This window comes from Macrosteles quadrilineatus, unplaced genomic scaffold (assembly GCF_028750875.1).
Source record: "Macrosteles quadrilineatus isolate MER2022 unplaced genomic scaffold, UCM_ALF_1.0 Scaffold_5__1_contigs__length_97177068, whole genome shotgun sequence".
Taxonomy (NCBI): domain Eukaryota; kingdom Metazoa; phylum Arthropoda; class Insecta; order Hemiptera; family Cicadellidae; genus Macrosteles; species Macrosteles quadrilineatus.
The window spans coordinates 34,800,101-34,819,528 of NW_026542598.1; positions in this window are offsets into that span (position 1 = coordinate 34,800,101).

Here is a 19,428-nt window from a genome sequence, read left to right on the forward strand (position 1 = left end):
GAGTGCTGTTAACAAGATTAAATAGTGAAAAGTATTAATCTTACGCATACATAAGATTGCTTGACATAGGTACATTTAATAAAATAATAACATTTTACAGTTATGTTATATGGTCTTTCTGGAATTGAGATGTACTTAGTCACGTAAAACATAAACATTATTTGGTTTGTATCTGTAAATTCTCAAATTCTTTATTTTTCTTTATTAAAAAGTAAAAAATATGACTCTAGATGACTCAATATGTCTCAATTTACCTTTACAGAATTTTTGGTTAGTTCCAGCCTGATGGACTTGTTATTTTCTTACATAGACCATTTGTAAATTAGAGAAAAAATTGAATATTGGAAAGAACCAATATTCAAAAAGTTAAGTTCAAGTTAAGTGAACCTTAGCGTAGTGGTTGTTAATAATTGATATCGGTGAGCGAGCTGGTCTAGTGATAGCGCAGGACTTCGGACCCAGAGGTTCAAGGCTCAAATCCTGCCATTCAACAATGGATTTTATCATTGACAGTCAAAGATTTTACCCATGTTATTACCACGTACCCCTCTCTAGGTCTAACCTGAAATAATGTGTGAAAACAGTTCCGGGCTAGAGCCTAATGAAAAATCCCATCTGGATCCAGAATCAATCTCAACAACCTTATTTTTGAAAGCAAACACTTTATCAACTCATCTACCCAGAAAGATTGTTGTTAAATAGAGATTTAATTTAATTTGGTTTTGGTAAATAAAAATATAACTTGTATAAGGCACCTTATACCTGAGCCCAAGTGATCTTTACTAAAATGTTAATTGTAACTAGTTAGAAATCCTTGATCAAATATGGAAGTGTTTTAATACTTTTGTACTACTGTGATCCCTAATATCATACAGAATTATTTTTAAATGTGAATGTTTGTTGGATTGTTACATACCAACATGTATTTTCTTGATTGTTTATTTTGCTCACAACACCTTTTTCTACATGAAACACACTTTGTGAAATAAATAAGCCCAATTAGAGTCATTTGATTCCTTACTGATTTTTCTTATAAGTTTCTTTACCTTGTTAAATAATATGTAATTAATTTCCTATAATAGAAACAAATTAATTTATATTCAATTTTATATCTTCAGAAGCTATGACTTTTTTTGTACTAAAATAAAAATCTACTTTTGTAGGCCTATTGTTTTTGTGTAAGCGTATTGTCACTTTTATGAATATTATTGTACTGTAAATCCTATTTATTCAATTATTCCATCAAATTATTAAATTCAAAATTCATTACCTGGAAAACAAATGTAATGCAAGTAACAATCCTCAGTAAATTACATAAAAATGTTTTTTGTATCTATGTCCATTAGCAGCTAAGTTTGTAAAAATGTTGTTATTTCAGAAAACATTTAATTTCATTCCGCAATAATAATAAATACACACAATGTGTTATGCAAAATAAACTTTCGCTTCATTATGAAATGCAAACATGGTCAGTGCTCTGTAATATAATATTATTTAATTTGTTGAGTAAAGCAGTAGCATGTGATGATTCTAAAAACTAAAACGTTGTTGTGGGTGCTCATGTTATTTGTATGACTTCTCGAATAAAAATTATGTTTATTTTCATTTGTGTCAACCATTTTAGCCTTTAAAATATTTTCAGACGAGAAAACATTGAATGTTGGTTAAAAACACACTCAATTAGCTGTCTTCAATAATTTAACCCTTCCAGGACTATAATGGGATATATCCGCTAGCATTTTGTGCATAGCAGAAGGGGCTGGGACGGTAGGCAGATATATTCGCTTAACTTTTTGGGCTCCGCGGTCCGCGGACAGTAGTTGGCGGGTATATCTGCCATTACTACAGCTATTGTTATGGTTGATTGTCTATAGCATCATTAATCTTCGTAAAAAAACGTCCATTTATTCAATTATATCTTCAACGATGTACTTGGAGGGTTTTTCTAGAAGAATAAGAAATTTCATTTATAGAAAAATCTTTATGCAAAAAAGTGCTTAATAAAAAAAAGTAAACAAAAATATTTTGTACAAAAGTGCTGCGTAGGTTAACTATTTACAACATTCTTTAAATTATAGATGTAAACTAGATATTTTTTAGTTTTTATTTAAATAAAATAATTTTGCTGTCTGTATACATACTATAGGCCATCTGGGAAGGGTTAATTTACAAATGTGACAAATCCAATGCAACAGAGTAGGTCGATGTGAAAAGCTAAATAAAGTTTAAAAGCCGACAACTTCTTGATAAAAAGAAAAAAGTGTCTTTACAAATTACAAACATTTAGATATAAAGTTATTTGCGAAGTAAATTGGGGCAATTAATCAAAGTTGACTTTCAACAAAGTTTAGACAAGTTTTTAACATGATCATAACTGGCTCTGCACCTGATGTAAAACATGTTTGATAGATGTTTATGCCAAAGAAAATTACCACACCATGTTACGCTAGTAACTTCTTACCTTAAAAACCTGTTAAAGTTGATGCTTTGTATTGCTTTATGTAATGATAGAACTACATCATTTGGAACAGAGATTTGCTAAAATAGATATACTGTATCTGTAAACCGTTTTTGTTCTCATTTAAGAGTCATTAGAGGCTATCGGCAATCTTGGATTAATTTCAAACAGCTGCTAAAAAGTTATTTATCTTCCCAATATTTTTTCAAATACCAAAGTGATTGTAACTAAAATATCTAGGGCGCTGTGGGATTAGAAATTGTCTCTGTAGTTTTGTAATTGTGTTTAGTGAGTTAAAAAGTCTAGGCTCCAAGTTAAAAGTTACTCATGGGCAATCGTAACATCTCAACATTAAGGCACAGTGAACCTTATACCAAAGATGTTTGAAATTTTGATTAAAATTATTTCACAGTGCACAATGTGTTGTGTTGATTAAAATTCGTTCACTTGTACATTGTGTTGGCAATTTATTATATATTAGAAAAATGCAATCTTTACACAATATACAAGAAGCAGTAGTAAAAGTCTTATACGAGATGGCGGCATTTTAGTTAAATGTTGCAATGCATCATGACTGATTCAATTTAGTTCTCATTACCTCTTCTGCGTTGTTTACTAATCAAACATGGAGGTTTATGTAAACAGCCACATCGTGGTTATTGATCTTCTATTGGACATTGCGTGTAACTATTTGTATTTGAACTTGCATTTGAGTTGTCTGTGTGTTTGACGTTTGTCATACAAGTGGTTAATTTATAAAGAGTATTCAATTGGTTCTATAACTTTTCACTTGCTAAGGTAAATATTTTACTCAAAGAAAAGGGTTTATTATTTTTTAAAGAGATGAAAATATGCTGGATTCATAATATTATTGTAATGTAAAATCTATTTGTTTATTTATATACCTTGTTAAAACTAGCTCTCCATAACATTCACAATGTGGAAATTTGTCTCAAACATTCACTTGCAAAAGTTTTTTTAGTGTTTTTGTATTTCATATACAGTACTACTTTCTCCCCTGTACACATGGAGAAAATATTGTTTTTATCAAAATAATCGAGTTGGAGTTTTGAGTGCGAGTAACCGGTTTGGGTTATTCTGAACCCAAAAAATTTGTTTTTGAAGTGGTGCGTGTGTGTGTATTTAAGTGAGTAAGAGGTATAGACTACACCTGTGGTCCGATTTTGACGAAATTTGGAACAGGGGTACATTAAACCATGGTATCCCTTGTTGATCTTTAGATTTTTTCAAATTTTGATTTTCAATGGTGATTTTCCCATAAAGCTCATTGAATAACAGAAAATTTTTACAAAAACGGCTCGAATGATTTTGATTAAAATTTGGTATTTTATAGACCTAACTAAGAACATCTATTGTTAATTAACGGGCTCACCGAACAAATTTGAAGGTATATTCAATCAGTTTTTTGTAACTATAGACAGTCTACTAACACTAATAAGTCAAATATTTTGAATTACTCAACAAAGTAGTTATAGCTATTGAGATTGCTCCACACACGTAGTTTGTGTGTAAAGTCCATTTACTGTCTGATAGAACTGTCCGGTGACCAGACAGAACCAAGTGTCACTGACAGACAAATGGATCGACTACATAATAAATGACTTAAGTTGGCAGACAGCGTTGAGTTGAGAACTAAATGTGCCTCACTCGATGTGTCTAGCAGTTATTTGGTTAAAACAGGCTTTTTATTAAAGACTATTAGTTATTACCATCAACTCATTTGTAAAATGACAGTGTTGTTATTTTGATAACATTAGTTTGTAAACAATGAAGTAGATAAGGCTTTTCCATAACATTTTCCTAAAAATTAACAACTAACAAAAGCTTGGTGTTTGGTGTATCCCTTGACGGCAACCAAAATGGATTTGTTTGTTAACAAATATTGTTACAGTTGTTATGACTGATCGGGCATTATGTTTATCCACGTTCGCTCTTGGGAAATCGTACTATCTACTACAGCATTGCTGTTTGTTTTTGGTTAACCAACTGCGTTTCAGTATGTTGTGACCAACGATGTCGTTGGTTGTGGTTGAAGCTCACAAATTTAATCCACAATCGCTTTTTGGGACGAGTATCTACATTCTACAATGATACAGAAACAAGCAAAGTTGACAGTCGTTAAATTATTAAAGCTGTATGGGTTTTGCAATTCTTTAAATATATCGATTTTGTAATTTGTATCTACTATCATTGGGGAATCATACTCTATAGAATACATTGTATAATGACGACTGTAAAAATCGCAATCCAAAAATTATTGTATACGAGTACGAATGATACCTTAAAGTTAAAATACTTTAATGTAATATTCGTAAAAATTATGAGACTGAACACAATTAATAATAAACAATATCAGCATTCTAACACAACTGATGGGTGGTGGGGGTAATTGTGATATTTTAAGGGGAATTTATAAGATGTGCAATATAACTTTTGGATTGCAATTTTTGCAGGATTAGGGGTTGTATAGTTTTGTTTGGAGTTTCAGGGAACCTTAACATACCAATTAATCAAAATATTTAATTTTGGGCCGTTTTTGTCAAACTTATTTATTTTATTCTACACAATTAATATTTTACGAAAAAGCAAAAACTAAAAACAAAAAACAAACAAAACACAAACAAAAAACACTTTACCCTTTCCCTGTAGCAGCTAACCTAAGTACTCGTTCAACCTAATGTTATTCACACGGGGGAGCGAGCTGGGCTAGTGGTTAGAGCGTGGCCCCAAAGGTCCTGGGTTCAAATCCTGCCAAATCACCAATGGATTTGATCCAAGTGATAAAACAGGGAATGAATCTCACATGTTTAAGGAAATATGTTAGTCCAAATGCAATTATTAGGCAAAAGGTTATTTGCTTAATTTGCATGTTTGCTGCTATGTTTTTTTCATTTATTTCACAATAGTGCAAATCTTGCTAAATCAACACAATCAAATGACAACTAACTGCAAGATATATTTAGCTGGCATTTCGCTTGAGGGAAAAAGGATACAGCTGGCATTAAAGGGGAGGGAAGAGAGATGATCCAATCATGAGAGTGGTGGCTCCAGGCCAGCTCCCATTGTCATCCAATTAGTAGAACAAGGACAGAAATAATATACTGTATCTATCAGAGTTCGTGTATTGCGATGGGTCAAACTGCCCCACCGCAGCAAACCTGCAGACGATGTGAATTTTTATTTCTCTGATTAGATTTGTACTAAAAATGTTCTTTGAAATAATACATTTTATGGTGATGTTACATGTTTGCTGTACATGGATGGAAAATTTGTATGGTAGGAATTTGTATAGTAAGGAATAAATCAATTTGATCCAAATGTATCCATAAACAACCTAACTATAAAATATTGAAATTAGTCCACGAAACAATAAAACAAGAATAACTTAGGTACTATAGATGTTGTACAGGCTATGAAGAAGAGTTTTTCCTATTCACAGCTACCACAGACGAGGAGCTCTGCTCTGTGACGGCTGCACGAATATTTCTTATGTTATGATAGATACTAATAATTAATTGTTGACACATATACAATGATGTTCTAAGAAGTTATCAAAATGATATTAGATAGTTTTGCCCTAGGATGCCAGGTTCTAGCCCGAAATCGTTTTTCACATAACTTCAGGCTAGACCTCTAGGGATTGCCGCATATTCACTTACATAAAATCCATTGGTGATTGGTGGGATTTGAACCTGGTACCTCAGGGACTGAAGTCCCATTTTCTACCCCTAGCCCAGTTTTCTCCCCAATAAATTGTATATCAAGCTATGGAACAACCATACACTGCTAGCAGTTGTTCAATAGGCCTATTTAAATATGGGATATATTATCCTTATCTATAAAAAATATATAATTCGGTACGAAATATTGCCAGTTGCTAAAGTGGTTTACTGTGTAAGCCAAGCCAAGCAATCCAAAGCGATGATTCATTCTCATTAGCAAGCAGTTAAAGTCATTTACATTTATTAGCCAACATTATATCACCACAGAAGACAATCGTGGCCAAAACCTCTAAGATTTATGGAGGTGTTCCCAATAAATCGGCGCACCTGCTGACAACTATTAGTTTGTATACTTTGTACACTTTGTCATTTTAGTGAACAATACCAATAAAAAGGGAGCGGAGTGCAAATTGCGCATTTGAATAGAGTAAATCATGTTTTCAAGTCAAAATGAATAATGCAATGTACCATTTTACTTTTAAAGATTTTGTTTTTTAATCTAGCACTAGTAGAACTTCATAGAAAGTATTAAATGGAGTGGAAGAGGAGTTAGAGGCTATATTAATGAAATTTTTTATAAACACAGCATATTTTAATTCATTGTTTCAATTTGAAGAACATTTTTTTGTTATTGACTTGATAAGGCAACAACATCCATAGCCTTAACACTAATCCAGTCTCTAATAGTAAACTTATCCTTGCGAGGATTCTTACGGTAACCATACTTTTCCTAGGGATTATGATATTTTCTTATAGTAAAACCAACAATGTAACCGTTGAGACTGCTACATTAGTTTTACTAGTATTTCCTAAAAGTTTTACTAGTAATTAGTAATTACAGTTGTTGTGACTGATAGAGCTTGCAATTTTTATTTACAATCTCTTTTTGTGAATTGCACAATCTACAACTACACAACAACAAGATAGCCAATGTAGTTTGTTTGTGTTTCACTAACAATGTTACAGTTGTTGTGACTGATAGAGCTTGCAATTTTTATTTACAATCTCTTTTTGTGAATTGCACAATGTACAACTACACAACAACAAGATAGCCAATGTAGTTTGTTTGTGTTTCACTAACAATGTAACAATTGTGACTGATAGAGCTTGCAATGTTTATTTACAATCTCTTGTTGGGAATTGCACAATCTACAACTACACAACAGCAAGATAGCCAATGTCGTTTGTTTGTGTTTCACTAACAATGTAACAGTTGTGACTGATAGAGCTTGCAATGTTTATTTACAATCTCTTGTTGGGAGTTGCACAATCTACAACTACACAACAGCAAGATAGCCAATGTCGTTTGTTTGTGTTTCACTAACAATGTAACAGTTGTGACTGATAGAGCTTGCAATTTTTATTTACAATCTCTTTTTGTGAATTGCACAATCTACAACTACACAACAACAAGATAGCCAATGTAGTTTGTTTGTGTTTCACTAACAATGTAACAATTGTGACTGATAGAGCTTGCAATGTTTATTTACAATCTCTTGTTGGGAATCTCACTATCTAAAACTACACAACAGCAATATAGCCAATGTTGGTTGTTTGTGTTTCACTAACAATGTAACAGTTGTGACTGATATAGCTTGCAATGTTTATTTACAATCTCTTGTTGGGAATCTCACTATCTAAAACTACACAACAGCAATATAGCCAATGTTGTTTGTTTGTGTTTCACTAACAATGTAACAGTTGTGACTGATATAGCTTGCAATGTTTATTTACAATCTCTTGTTGGGAATCTCACTATCTAAAACTACACAACAGCAAGATAGCCAATGTTGTTTGTTTGTGGTTCACTAACAATGTAACAATTGTGACTGATAGAGCTTGCAATGTTTATTTACAATCTCTTGTTGGGAACTGTACAATCTACAACTACACAACAGCAAGATAGCCAATGTCGTTTGTTTATTGTGTTTCACTAACAATGTAACAATTGTGACTAATAGAGCTTGCAATGTTTATTTACAATCTCTTGTTGGGAATTGCACAATCTACAACTACACAACAGCAAGATAGCCAATGTAGTTTGTTTGTGTTTCACTAACAATGTAACAGTTGTGACTGATAGAGCTTGCAATTTTTATTTACAATCTCTTTTTGTGAATTGCACAATCTACAACTACACAACAACAAGATAGCCAATGTAGTTTGTTTGTGTTTCACTAACAATGTAACAATTGTGACTGATAGAGCTTGCAATGTTTATTTACAATCTCTTGTTGGGAATCTCACTATCTAAAACTACACAACAGCAATATAGCCAATGTTGTTTGTTTGTGTTTCACTAACAATGTAACAGTTGTGACTGATATAGCTTGCAATGTTTATTTACAATCTCTTGTTGGGAATCTCACTATCTAAAACTACACAACAGCAATATAGCCAATGTTGTTTGTTTGTGTTTCACTAACAATGTAACAGTTGTGACTGATATAGCTTGCAATGTTTATTTACAATCTCTTGTTGGGAATCTCACTATCTAAAACTACACAACAGCAAGATAGCCAATGTTGTTTGTTTGTGGTTCACTAACAATGTAACAATTGTGACTGATAGAGCTTGCAATGTTTATTTACAATCTCTTGTTGGGAACTGTACAATCTACAACTACACAACAGCAATATAGCCAATGTAGTTTGTTTATTGTGTTTCACTAACAATGTAACAATTGTGACTAATAGAGCTTGCAATGTTTATTTACAATCTCTTGTTGGGAATTGCACAATCTACAACTACACAACAGCAAGATAGCCAATGTAGTTTGTTTGTGTTTCACTAAGAGTTGTTGTGACTGATAGAGCTTGCAATGTTTATTTACAATCTCTTGTTGGGAATTGCACAATCTACAACTACACAACAGCAAGATAGCCAATGTAGTTTGTTTATTGTGTTTCACTAACAATGTAACAATTGTGACTAATAGAGCTTGCAATGTTTATTTACAATCTCTTGTTGGGAATTGCACAATCTACAACTACACAACAGCAAGATAGCCAATGTAGTTTGTTTGTGTTTCACTAAGAGTTGTTGTGACTGATAGAGCTTGCAATGTTTATTTACAATCTCTTGTTGGGAGTTGCACAATCTACAACTACACAACAGCAAGATAGCCAATGTAGTTTGTTTGTGTTTCACTAACAATGTAACAATTGTGACTGATAGAGCTTGCAATGTTTATTTACAATCACTTGCAGGGAATCGCACTGGTATATAGATACACTTTCTATAATCGTTCAGAAAAATTTAGGATCTTCAAACATTATTTTCAATATGAATTTATTGAAACTATCTGAGCTATAACCAACAAAAGTATGCCCATCCTTTCAAACTCTGTTTTCTTTATTCGATATTAAATTGTTTGGCACTCTTTAACCAGTTAAATATTTAAATGAAAAAAAAGATTGTCTAACTAATTCCTATCATCCGTATAAAAGAGATTCCACATCATCATTTCCAATATAAAACCAATGACTGTAAAAGGATTTTTTTACAGTCAACGATAAAACACAAAATAACCAAATACAATGCAGATTTAAAAAAATGCACTCCAATTTGTGTGGGTTGTATTTATACCTACAACTAATAGTAATTACATTTCAAAACGATATCCCACAATGAGGACAGTAGTATTACCATTCTCATGCAAATACTGCAGAATGGAGTTTAGAATACCTGGCCAGGCTGATGAGATTTGGATTGCTGCAATGCTCACTCTACAAAATTGAAGCTTACTTTGCCACACACGTAGACATGACAGATATACTTTGTGCAAACATAAAAGTACACATAGGCAAACATAGGACATATTTTATACGTAATATTTGATTATTTCCGAGGGGAATGTCATCCTATAACATTAGGCACATCGACACACCATTTCCCCAGACGATTAAAATAAATAAAAGCATTGTAGTTATTTCAAAAATTTGCTACGAAAATATAGCTATAGAATATTTTATAATATAACCGCAATATGTAAGTGTTTACAAAAATAAATTGGGAATTCAACTATATTATGTTTTTGATTTTTGTAGATTAACTTTAGAGCTGTAAGCCAATTTTGTATATATAGAGATAGAGCAGTAAAGAAATATTTTGTGTAAAATTTACTTAACCATGCGGAAAGTGAGTATCACGTCTAAGTTAAGTTGGTAGGCTAATTACTGTTATAAAATTTCCATATAATCATTACCATCATCATTCATCATGGATTTTTCCTTCAAAAGGGGCATAAAACAATATAAACTCCAAAGGAAATTACATGAAACAATGTATTGTTTTGAAACATGCAATAACCATAAAGAGCTGAAGTAACAATTTTTCCATTTTGACAAATTTTCAGCGAGAGAAATAATAAAGGAACCCCAGTAGATTTTAGTGTCAACTGATAAAGGACAATGGTTTGCGAAACTAGGAAAGGCTTTAAAGGTAACAAGATATCCTGCAAATGAAGTAGATCCATGTAAATCTCAAGCAGACTCAATAAATATGTTAACACCACCAAGGGACGTCCATTTCATCACCGTTAACTCGGTCCTAATAAAACCCGTCCGTCACCGTTTGGAATATATATTCTAGCCGTGACTAATCTTTTAGCTGGTTATATTGCGCGGCGTAAAAAATGTTTTTATATTCGGTAATAATTAATAGATAACTGTAAAACAATGTAATTGTTCAAAATTCATTATGGATATTGCTTATATTAATAAAACCATTTCGGTCCCTTACAATATATTTATTTGTTGTTAGTAAGCTACATGTTTAGTGGCAACTACCACATCATTAGGGCTATCCTCTCCTCAGGTTTGGCGTTAACTTAAAATTGAAAACACAGGACAAACGTATTTAATAAAAGACATAACATTAATTTATTTGCACGCACCGTGACGTTTGATTAAATTTTGTTACTTATATTGATAAGTTAATAATCAAAGAAGTATAAAATAAGAAGAACAAAACAAACTGAAACATAGGTGGCACTGGAGAGAAGAAGAAACATGATGATTTGCACAGTTTTATTTAGTCACTGGCAGTGATAAGACAGTGCTGGCCAGCCTGTACAGTTTTAATCAGTTTTATCAATTTTTATTCCATTTTAACTATTACATCAACACTAGAATTTTCAATTATTGTGATGGTGACAGTTTTTTTAAAGAGTCTATTGACATACCACGATGTATTAATTCATTGATGATGTGTTTACATACAAAATGAACTGATCAAGTTCTGAGGAATGAAACTAGTCATCATACCAACAACTTGGTTGGGTAAGGTAACCATTTTATTTTAACACAATAATGTAATAGAATTAAAACTATCAACGGTGCTGATCTACTGTCGACTATTGTGCTATGACCACCATTAATTTGCTTATGATAAAAAAGTAATGACAATATTCAAACAAAATACAAACAAACATACAACCATTAGCAAATGGAAAAAGTCTTTAGTAATTTATATTGTGTAATGATTCAATTTATAATATTCTTAAAAAAGAATCAACCATGTAATTTGATCCACGCAAATAATAATTTAAACTGTCAGTTTTAGCGACTCTTTTGTACGAAGTAAATATATTGTAAGCGAATACCTTTAATAACAAAATATAGTGAGAATAAAATTAATGGACCATTTGTTTGACTTTTTTAAGCTTAAGTGGATGAGGAATTCCCAATATTTCTACAAAAACTGATAAATCAAGTGTATAACAATCCCGTCAAAGAAGGCGAAGATTACTTGGTTGACAGCCAACTCTATAGTAGATCAAATGAATTGGGGTATTAGCTACTAGTTAGTGTAACTTAGCGTAATGTCATGTTTTCCCCATTTCCATAAAACCCCCCTTCTTGTGACGCCTATCTTGTCATACATTTGTTTTCGGAAGATCCACCTCCCCCTCTGCATATACACATGTTTCAAATCTCCTTTCTTTCGTAATAGTTGGTTTAGGTTCAGTTATTTTGATTAATCTTAAAACCTCTATATGCATGGATATTGCTGGTTTGCACAGCATGTCTTACTACAGCTTTAACAAAATAACTGCTAGACACATCGAGTGAGCCACATTTAGTTCTCAACTCAACGCTGTCTGCCAACTTAAGTCATTTATTATGTAGTCGATCTATTTGTCTGTCAGTGACACTTGGGTCTGTGTGGTCACCGGACAGTTCTATCAGACAGTAAATGGACTTTACACAGAAACTACGTGTTAGAGAAATCACAATTAAATAGTTTTGTTGCATCGATTTGATTACCACTTTGTTTGCATATAGTCTAGATTTGAAAAAAAGAATTGGATTCATGGTCTTTTAAGGGCCAGTTTTTAAGGAATGATAAGAAGAATTATAAGTTAAAAGGGTGTATTTGTAGGCTTTACAATATATTTTTGTTGTTAGTGTTGTTATTGTATAGTCACGAAAATTTTTTCGATATTCCTTCGAATTTGTTTGATAAGCCCTAAGTTACTATCGGTGTTCTTAGCTACAAAGTCTCACACATGAAAAGGGACTGTTAAAACAGATACTACAGTTTAGCTTATCAACAACTCTTATAATGGGTAAGTGGTGGGAGTAACAATTTATGGGTAAAATCACAAAAACTACAATAACCTTTGAACCATAATTTTATACAGGATTGGGGGTTGAACTATTTTGTAAATAAAAATTAGTTTTTTTGAGCTAAAAAGCGTTTTTTGTAAAAATCAAATTTTTCGTAGATGAAAAACTTACCTGGTGTTACCCAACATAGATTTGTACCCACACAAAATTTTATCAAAGTCGATCTACAGGTGTAGTCTGTAGCTCTATAGACATCCACACACACAGATATCTCTTCAAAGCCCACTTTTTGGGTTCAGGGGGCCGAAAGGGTTCCACCCATGACTCAAATTTAAAAAAATCGTCAAAAACAAAGCTTTCTCCAGAATGTAGTTCTGGCTCTTGTAAATTACAAGCCATAGGAAGAGAAAGTAAAAATGATGTTAGTAAATATCCGATCTCGGTTTGGCAAGAGAGCGTTGATTAAATAAAATATAACGATATCATTTATTGAAACGTTTAATGTACAAAATCAGATGCTGACGCACGTTTCATCCACTAAAAGGTTTCATAATCTATTAAAGTCTGTAACAGACATTGATGATATGAAATCTTAAAGTCAGAAGTCAGCAGATTAACAATTTGATAGCCCTGTTTTCATTCGATTGAATAAATCAAGCATGTTAATTGACGATTCATTTATTATTCAACAATCAATTTAGTAATGGTAAAGCGGTTTGAAATTTAATAACCGTTCCGTTGCTGTTTGGTATTGAGAAAATATGTAATTTCATACAATCTGACTACGTAGTATGTTATGATCATGTTTTGAATGTCAGACTCATACCAGAGTTGAAGGAATCTATTTTATCATTTCAAAAGTAACATTTAAAAAGAAAGTTTTAAAATTGATTATTCACTTGCTACACCTTATACACCAGAAAATGCATACTATATAATTGTGATAATGGTCTATTAAATCTGGGACATTGCCACCTGGAAACCCCATTGGAGCGGTTGAACAAGATACAGAAGTAAGACTATGTGCATTTAATATTTTATGTAACACAGTTCTTAATAAAACAAAATGTAGACTTTTCATTTTGCAAAATACTGTATGTTCAAATAATAGGCTCATTTAAAAAGTTGTTGTACATTTTAAAAGTAGAAGTGTCAAAATATTAGAACATGTAAGATATTAATTTAATATTATAAGAATACCCATAACATCATCGTACTTTAAAAAACTCTATTCTCTACCTTGGCCCAGTGCCGTACGTTGTGTCAAGTAATTCTAAATTTTTATCATGGTGAACATTATGACTGTAAGTTAATAACAAGGATTTATTTTATTAGACACTTTACAGTGCTGGAAATTCAAAACAATTTTATTTACTCTAATTTATTTCGTGGCGATTTTGCTAAACCAAAACCGCTCTAAACAAGACATCTCATCATGTGGACTCAATTTGAGAGAGTTTTCGATTTCATGATTTTACCTCAATAAGGTTTACTTACCTGTAATCTCTGATAGATTATTTCTTGAAATGATAAATAAATAGAAACGGTTAGAGAAGCTATTGTACGGAAGTGTGCGGTGATATAATGTTGGCTAATGGATGTAAATGACTCTAACTGCTTACTAATGAGAATGAATCATCGTGGCAGACGGCTTGGCTTGGCTTTACACTCTAAACCGCCGAACTCCAACTGAATTACATCGGTTCACTTTTTAGTTAAAACTTTCAATATTTGTCACGAATTACCTTCATGTTTTATTGCTTTAAGGTTAAAATGTTGACGTGTTGTGTGTACAAGATCGTGTGAAACCTTTTTTACTTTCTCCCTCTGTATAGATATGGAGAAAGTATTGTTTTCGTGAACATTTTCGGGTTTGATTTTTAGGTGGATACAGTATATCTGTTTTGGGCCCCCCTCGAATAAAAATGTGATTTTTGAAGTGATGTTGCGTCCGTATTTATGGTTGTGTACAGAGCTACAGAACACACCAATGGCCCGATTTTGTTGAAATTTGGGATGAAGGTCCATCAATAACGTCCATCAATGGAATCTTTAGACGTTATTTTCCTTTTTTAAATTTTGACTTTTAATTGTCCTTTTCCTATAAAACCCCATGAAATAACGGAAAATCGAATTTTTACAAAAACGGCTCGAACGATTTTAAGTAATATTTAGCATGCTATAGACTTTTATCTCTAAGCAAAACATTAAAACCCCCAATGCTTTAATCAAATTGCTTTAAATAACTTCAGGCCAGTCGTAGGGACTGTGGCGTTATCACTTGGATAAAAGACATTGGTGATTGGGGGGATTTAATCCCGGGACCTCCGGGACCGAAGTCTCCCGCCACTAGACCTGATCATCCCCCATATCATCAATGGACCAATTACCTAAGTGATATTGTGATAATGTCACAAGAAGGAGGTTCCAGGCCCACCACTACTGTTGGTTAAGATAAATCTCAAAGCTACACTAGGTAAAATAAACAGAATCAGCAATCTGACACATACTTTCCCCTATTAGCGTTTCAACAACCTTCATCATGGTTAAGAGGTGGGAGTAACTATGGTATTTCATGGGAAAAATCTCAACATTTGCAATAACTTTTGACATTAGATGTTACAGCAATGAGGGTGACACTGTTTTTATTAGTGTTACAATAGCTATAATATACTAAATTTTCATTTTAATCGTTCCAGAAGTTTTTTTTATAATAACATTTATCGTTTTGTGAGTATTTACGGAAAAATCACTAATAAAATCAAACTAAAATACCCCCGTCGTAGCAAACCTGCAGACTTAGCGAATTTCTATTTGCCTGATTGGATTTAAACTAAAATGTCTCCTTAAAAATATCACATTTATTACCTACTAGCTGTACCCGCGGGCTTTGCCCCGTTTAACTTCATACTTGAGCTCGTTCGCATGGCTCAATCACGTCCTGGTTGAAGTTCGTTCGCTACGCTCACTCACCTTTAGGTTGGAGCTCGTTCGCTGCGCTCACACGTCCTGGTTGAAGTTCGTTCGCTACGCTCACTCACCTTTACGGTTGGAGCTCGTTCGCTGCGCTCACTTGCCTTCAGGTTAGCTCGTTCGCTACGCTACCTCGCCTCCGGGTTGAAGTTCGTTCGCTACGCTCACTCACCTTTTGGTTTCAAATTAGCTGTTGTCAAATATTTAAAAAAATAATAGTGCTGCACTCTGTTGGTAATCCTTGTAACTTTAATGCTATTGAATATCATAGAACAGAACCAACTTTTTTAATTGAAACAGCTGTTATGATTCATTAATTCCATTTAAATATGAGTACTCATTAGGTTAACATGGGAAACTCCAGAGCCACTGGGGCAGAGCCCGAGAGTCCGATCAGAATAAAAACCACTTAGTTTTCCTATTTAATGCCTAAAGAATCAGTGTACCAAATTTCAGCCTCCTAGGTAAGTGGGAAGTGGGAGAATTAGTGATGAGTGAGTGAGTGAGTCAGTCAGTCAGTCAGTCAGTCAATCAGTCAGTGAGGGCTTTGCCTTTTATATATATAGATAGATTTAAACATGATTAGTTTAATGAGTACTTAGGTTTGCTGCAACAGGGAGGGTAAAAAAGTTTTTTTTAATGTAAAACGTTGAAATGTACTGTGGTTTAGTAAAAAATGAATGTATATTCCAAATTTGATCAAAATATGTTCATAAACAAGCAAACTACAACAGTTGACTTATTCTCCATAAGAATAACATGGGAATTTTAAAATTACTGTTTTTTTTTTAATTTTCTCCGTAACAGTTAGGCGCATAATAACGCTTCAATATACTAAATTATTTGTTTTTTTAAGCTCTACAAAATGGTTTAAAATGAAATTGTGAAATTTTGTGTTTTTAGGGTCAAAAATGGGAAAAACCTATTTTTACCCCCATAAAAGCCCTCATAAACCCCCGTTCCCACAGTCCGATCATGCTGGTTCGCGAACTCATTCAAGTTTATCCCGCCTTACACCTTCAAACCAAATTTTATCAAAATCGGACAAAAATTACTCAAGTACGGATGGACGCACACACACACACACACATATATATATATATCTTGAATAAATATTTTGTTCACTATTGAGGGCTACTATTATTATTAATAAATGAAATAAATAATTAAACATTTAGTACCCTTTAATTAATTAATTTATTGAATAAACTATTCAATAAATTAATAACTTAAAGGGTACTAAATTTTTAATTATTCATTTCATTTATTAATATATCATATAGATATATAAAAATTTGGACAAATGGTGTTTTTGGCCTCTGGGGACATCAAAATGAAAAAGTAAATCGGTCCCGGGCCTAGGTCTTACCATGAGACCTACGGTAATAGCTACTTCCCTATAGGGAAATTCGCTAATAAAAGAAAAACCGAAGAAGTACATATTGACCGAACCACGGGTGTGGTTTGTAGTTTTGTACACACACATAAAGACAATCGATATCTACGGTATATAATAACTTATTCCCAAAATGGAATTTTTTCGATTTGTTAATCCCTGCAAGGGAAATTGCAGGTAACGACAGCAGTCAGTTGCAAAACATGCTTCGCTGACAGCTTTAGGGTGGTGTTGGGGCTTAAGATGGAGGGTCAGGTAGATGCAATTGTTAGGGATCAACTAATGAATGTAAATGAGCTTAATACCAGTAACTAAGATGGATCGGGGACCTGTGATAGCTGGGGAGAACATCGCACGTGCAAGGTTCTTGTAGCGGTTACACGGAACAAACAAAGTTACAAAATAACGGTTACACTAAAAAACTGAGTAATAGGAACTCATTTATACGAAAAATAATAATGTGTTCATGTTTTAAATGAGGGTACAGTAAAAAATAGACGTTTTTGGTGAACTAAATGTTACAGCATGGACGAATCAAAAAGATATACTGTGAATCACGAATATTAGGACAGAAAGGTATGGATCATAAAAATATGACGGCGCTGGTTCGAATCTTATGTTAATAAACTTAACATCTTGTTTTGACAGCTCCATTTATATAATAATACAAAAATGTTTATTTTCAAGCCAGCGACAATATCTTTTTATGTTTATGATCTATACAGGGTGTCCCGTAAGTAAACAGCCAAACTCCGGTAAATGGTTCTATGGATAAAAGTAGAGGTAATACCAGAATATGACCTCACTTTCGGCGTTTTAGAGGCACTTTTAGGGCACTTTTTATAGGGGAAAAATGAGAAAAAAATGGAAGAGCTTTTTTTGGCCACTTTTTTAAAGATCCAGCTCTCGACCTATACACCCCTATATAAATTTTCTACTTTTTTAATACTGAAAAACACGTCTGGAATATGGCTCATTTTTTTGGCCACCCGGCTTATGACGTGCTCCCTTGGACATCCTTAGTGGAAATCCATGAGTTCTGGCTACTTGGGAACCCAAGCCATTTGACATACAACGAATCACCCTTTCTCCTAATTATCTTCTCTACCAAATACATGTCCTTATACTTGGTCTTTAACAACTCCTCTGTATAGAAGCCTCCCCTGATTATATTGCCATTTTCATCTTTCAAGATATAAGTCACAGGCTTTGTATTCTTAACTTCTGCTATTGTAAATAGTTCCCCTGTCCAATTTGGAGTATAACCTTTACTAAAAACATGTTTATACTTGGAAATCCTTACGCTATCACCTACCTTATATCTTGGCTTTTTAACTTGCTCTACTTTAGAAGTCAACCTCTCATGTACATATTTACTATTCTTAACATTTACTTGGTTAGGCTTCATTCCTATAGATCTATGCACTTTATTATTATATTTTCGAATTAACTTTGGAAGTAAATCCAACCATTTATAACTCCCCTGAGCACTAAATTCCCTATATAACCAATTCTTTAAAGTTCTCTGAAACCTCTCCACAATTGCAGCCTTAGTTGTAGAAAATGTGTGATAGTGATTAATATTTAATTTTTTCATTAGTTTGCTAAAATATTGATTAAAAAATTCTTTTCCATTGTCAGATTGAATGTTTTTAACCCCCTTTGGTAGAATGGTTTTAATGGCTTCTGTAACCACTAACCCTGTCTTATTCTTTAGTGGAGCAGCATAAGCTTTTTTAGAAAATGTATCTATTAAAGTTAAAATATATTTATTGCCAGAATTTTCTCTAGCATAGTTTTGCATATCAATTAAATCTATTTGTACGGTTTCATTTATACCTAATACTTTGAAAGACCTTCTAATAAAATTCTTTCTTGCAGGTTTATGAAGTTCGTATGCAATTTCATTCATTTTTTATAACATCATCCTTTCCTGTAACTCTAAATACATCACCATTAGCCCCAATCAATAGATTATCTTCCATTCTTTTAAATACATAGTTTTCTGGTATATATGGTCTATTATCTATATACTTAAATCCACTCAAAGATGTGGGGTCAGCAACTAATAAATCAGGATTGTATTCCATCAAATTAAAATTTTTTTCTCCATACACAAATTTCGATCCATCATAACGCATAGCTTGTGACATTAGACAAATATCATCCAAATGTTTCCCCTCTGGTAGATTTCTTATAAATTGATTTTTGGCATCCCAACAATATAGTTTTTTATTATAAGTTATAGTCTGTTCTTTTGTAACACAGTCAGTGTCATCAATGGCA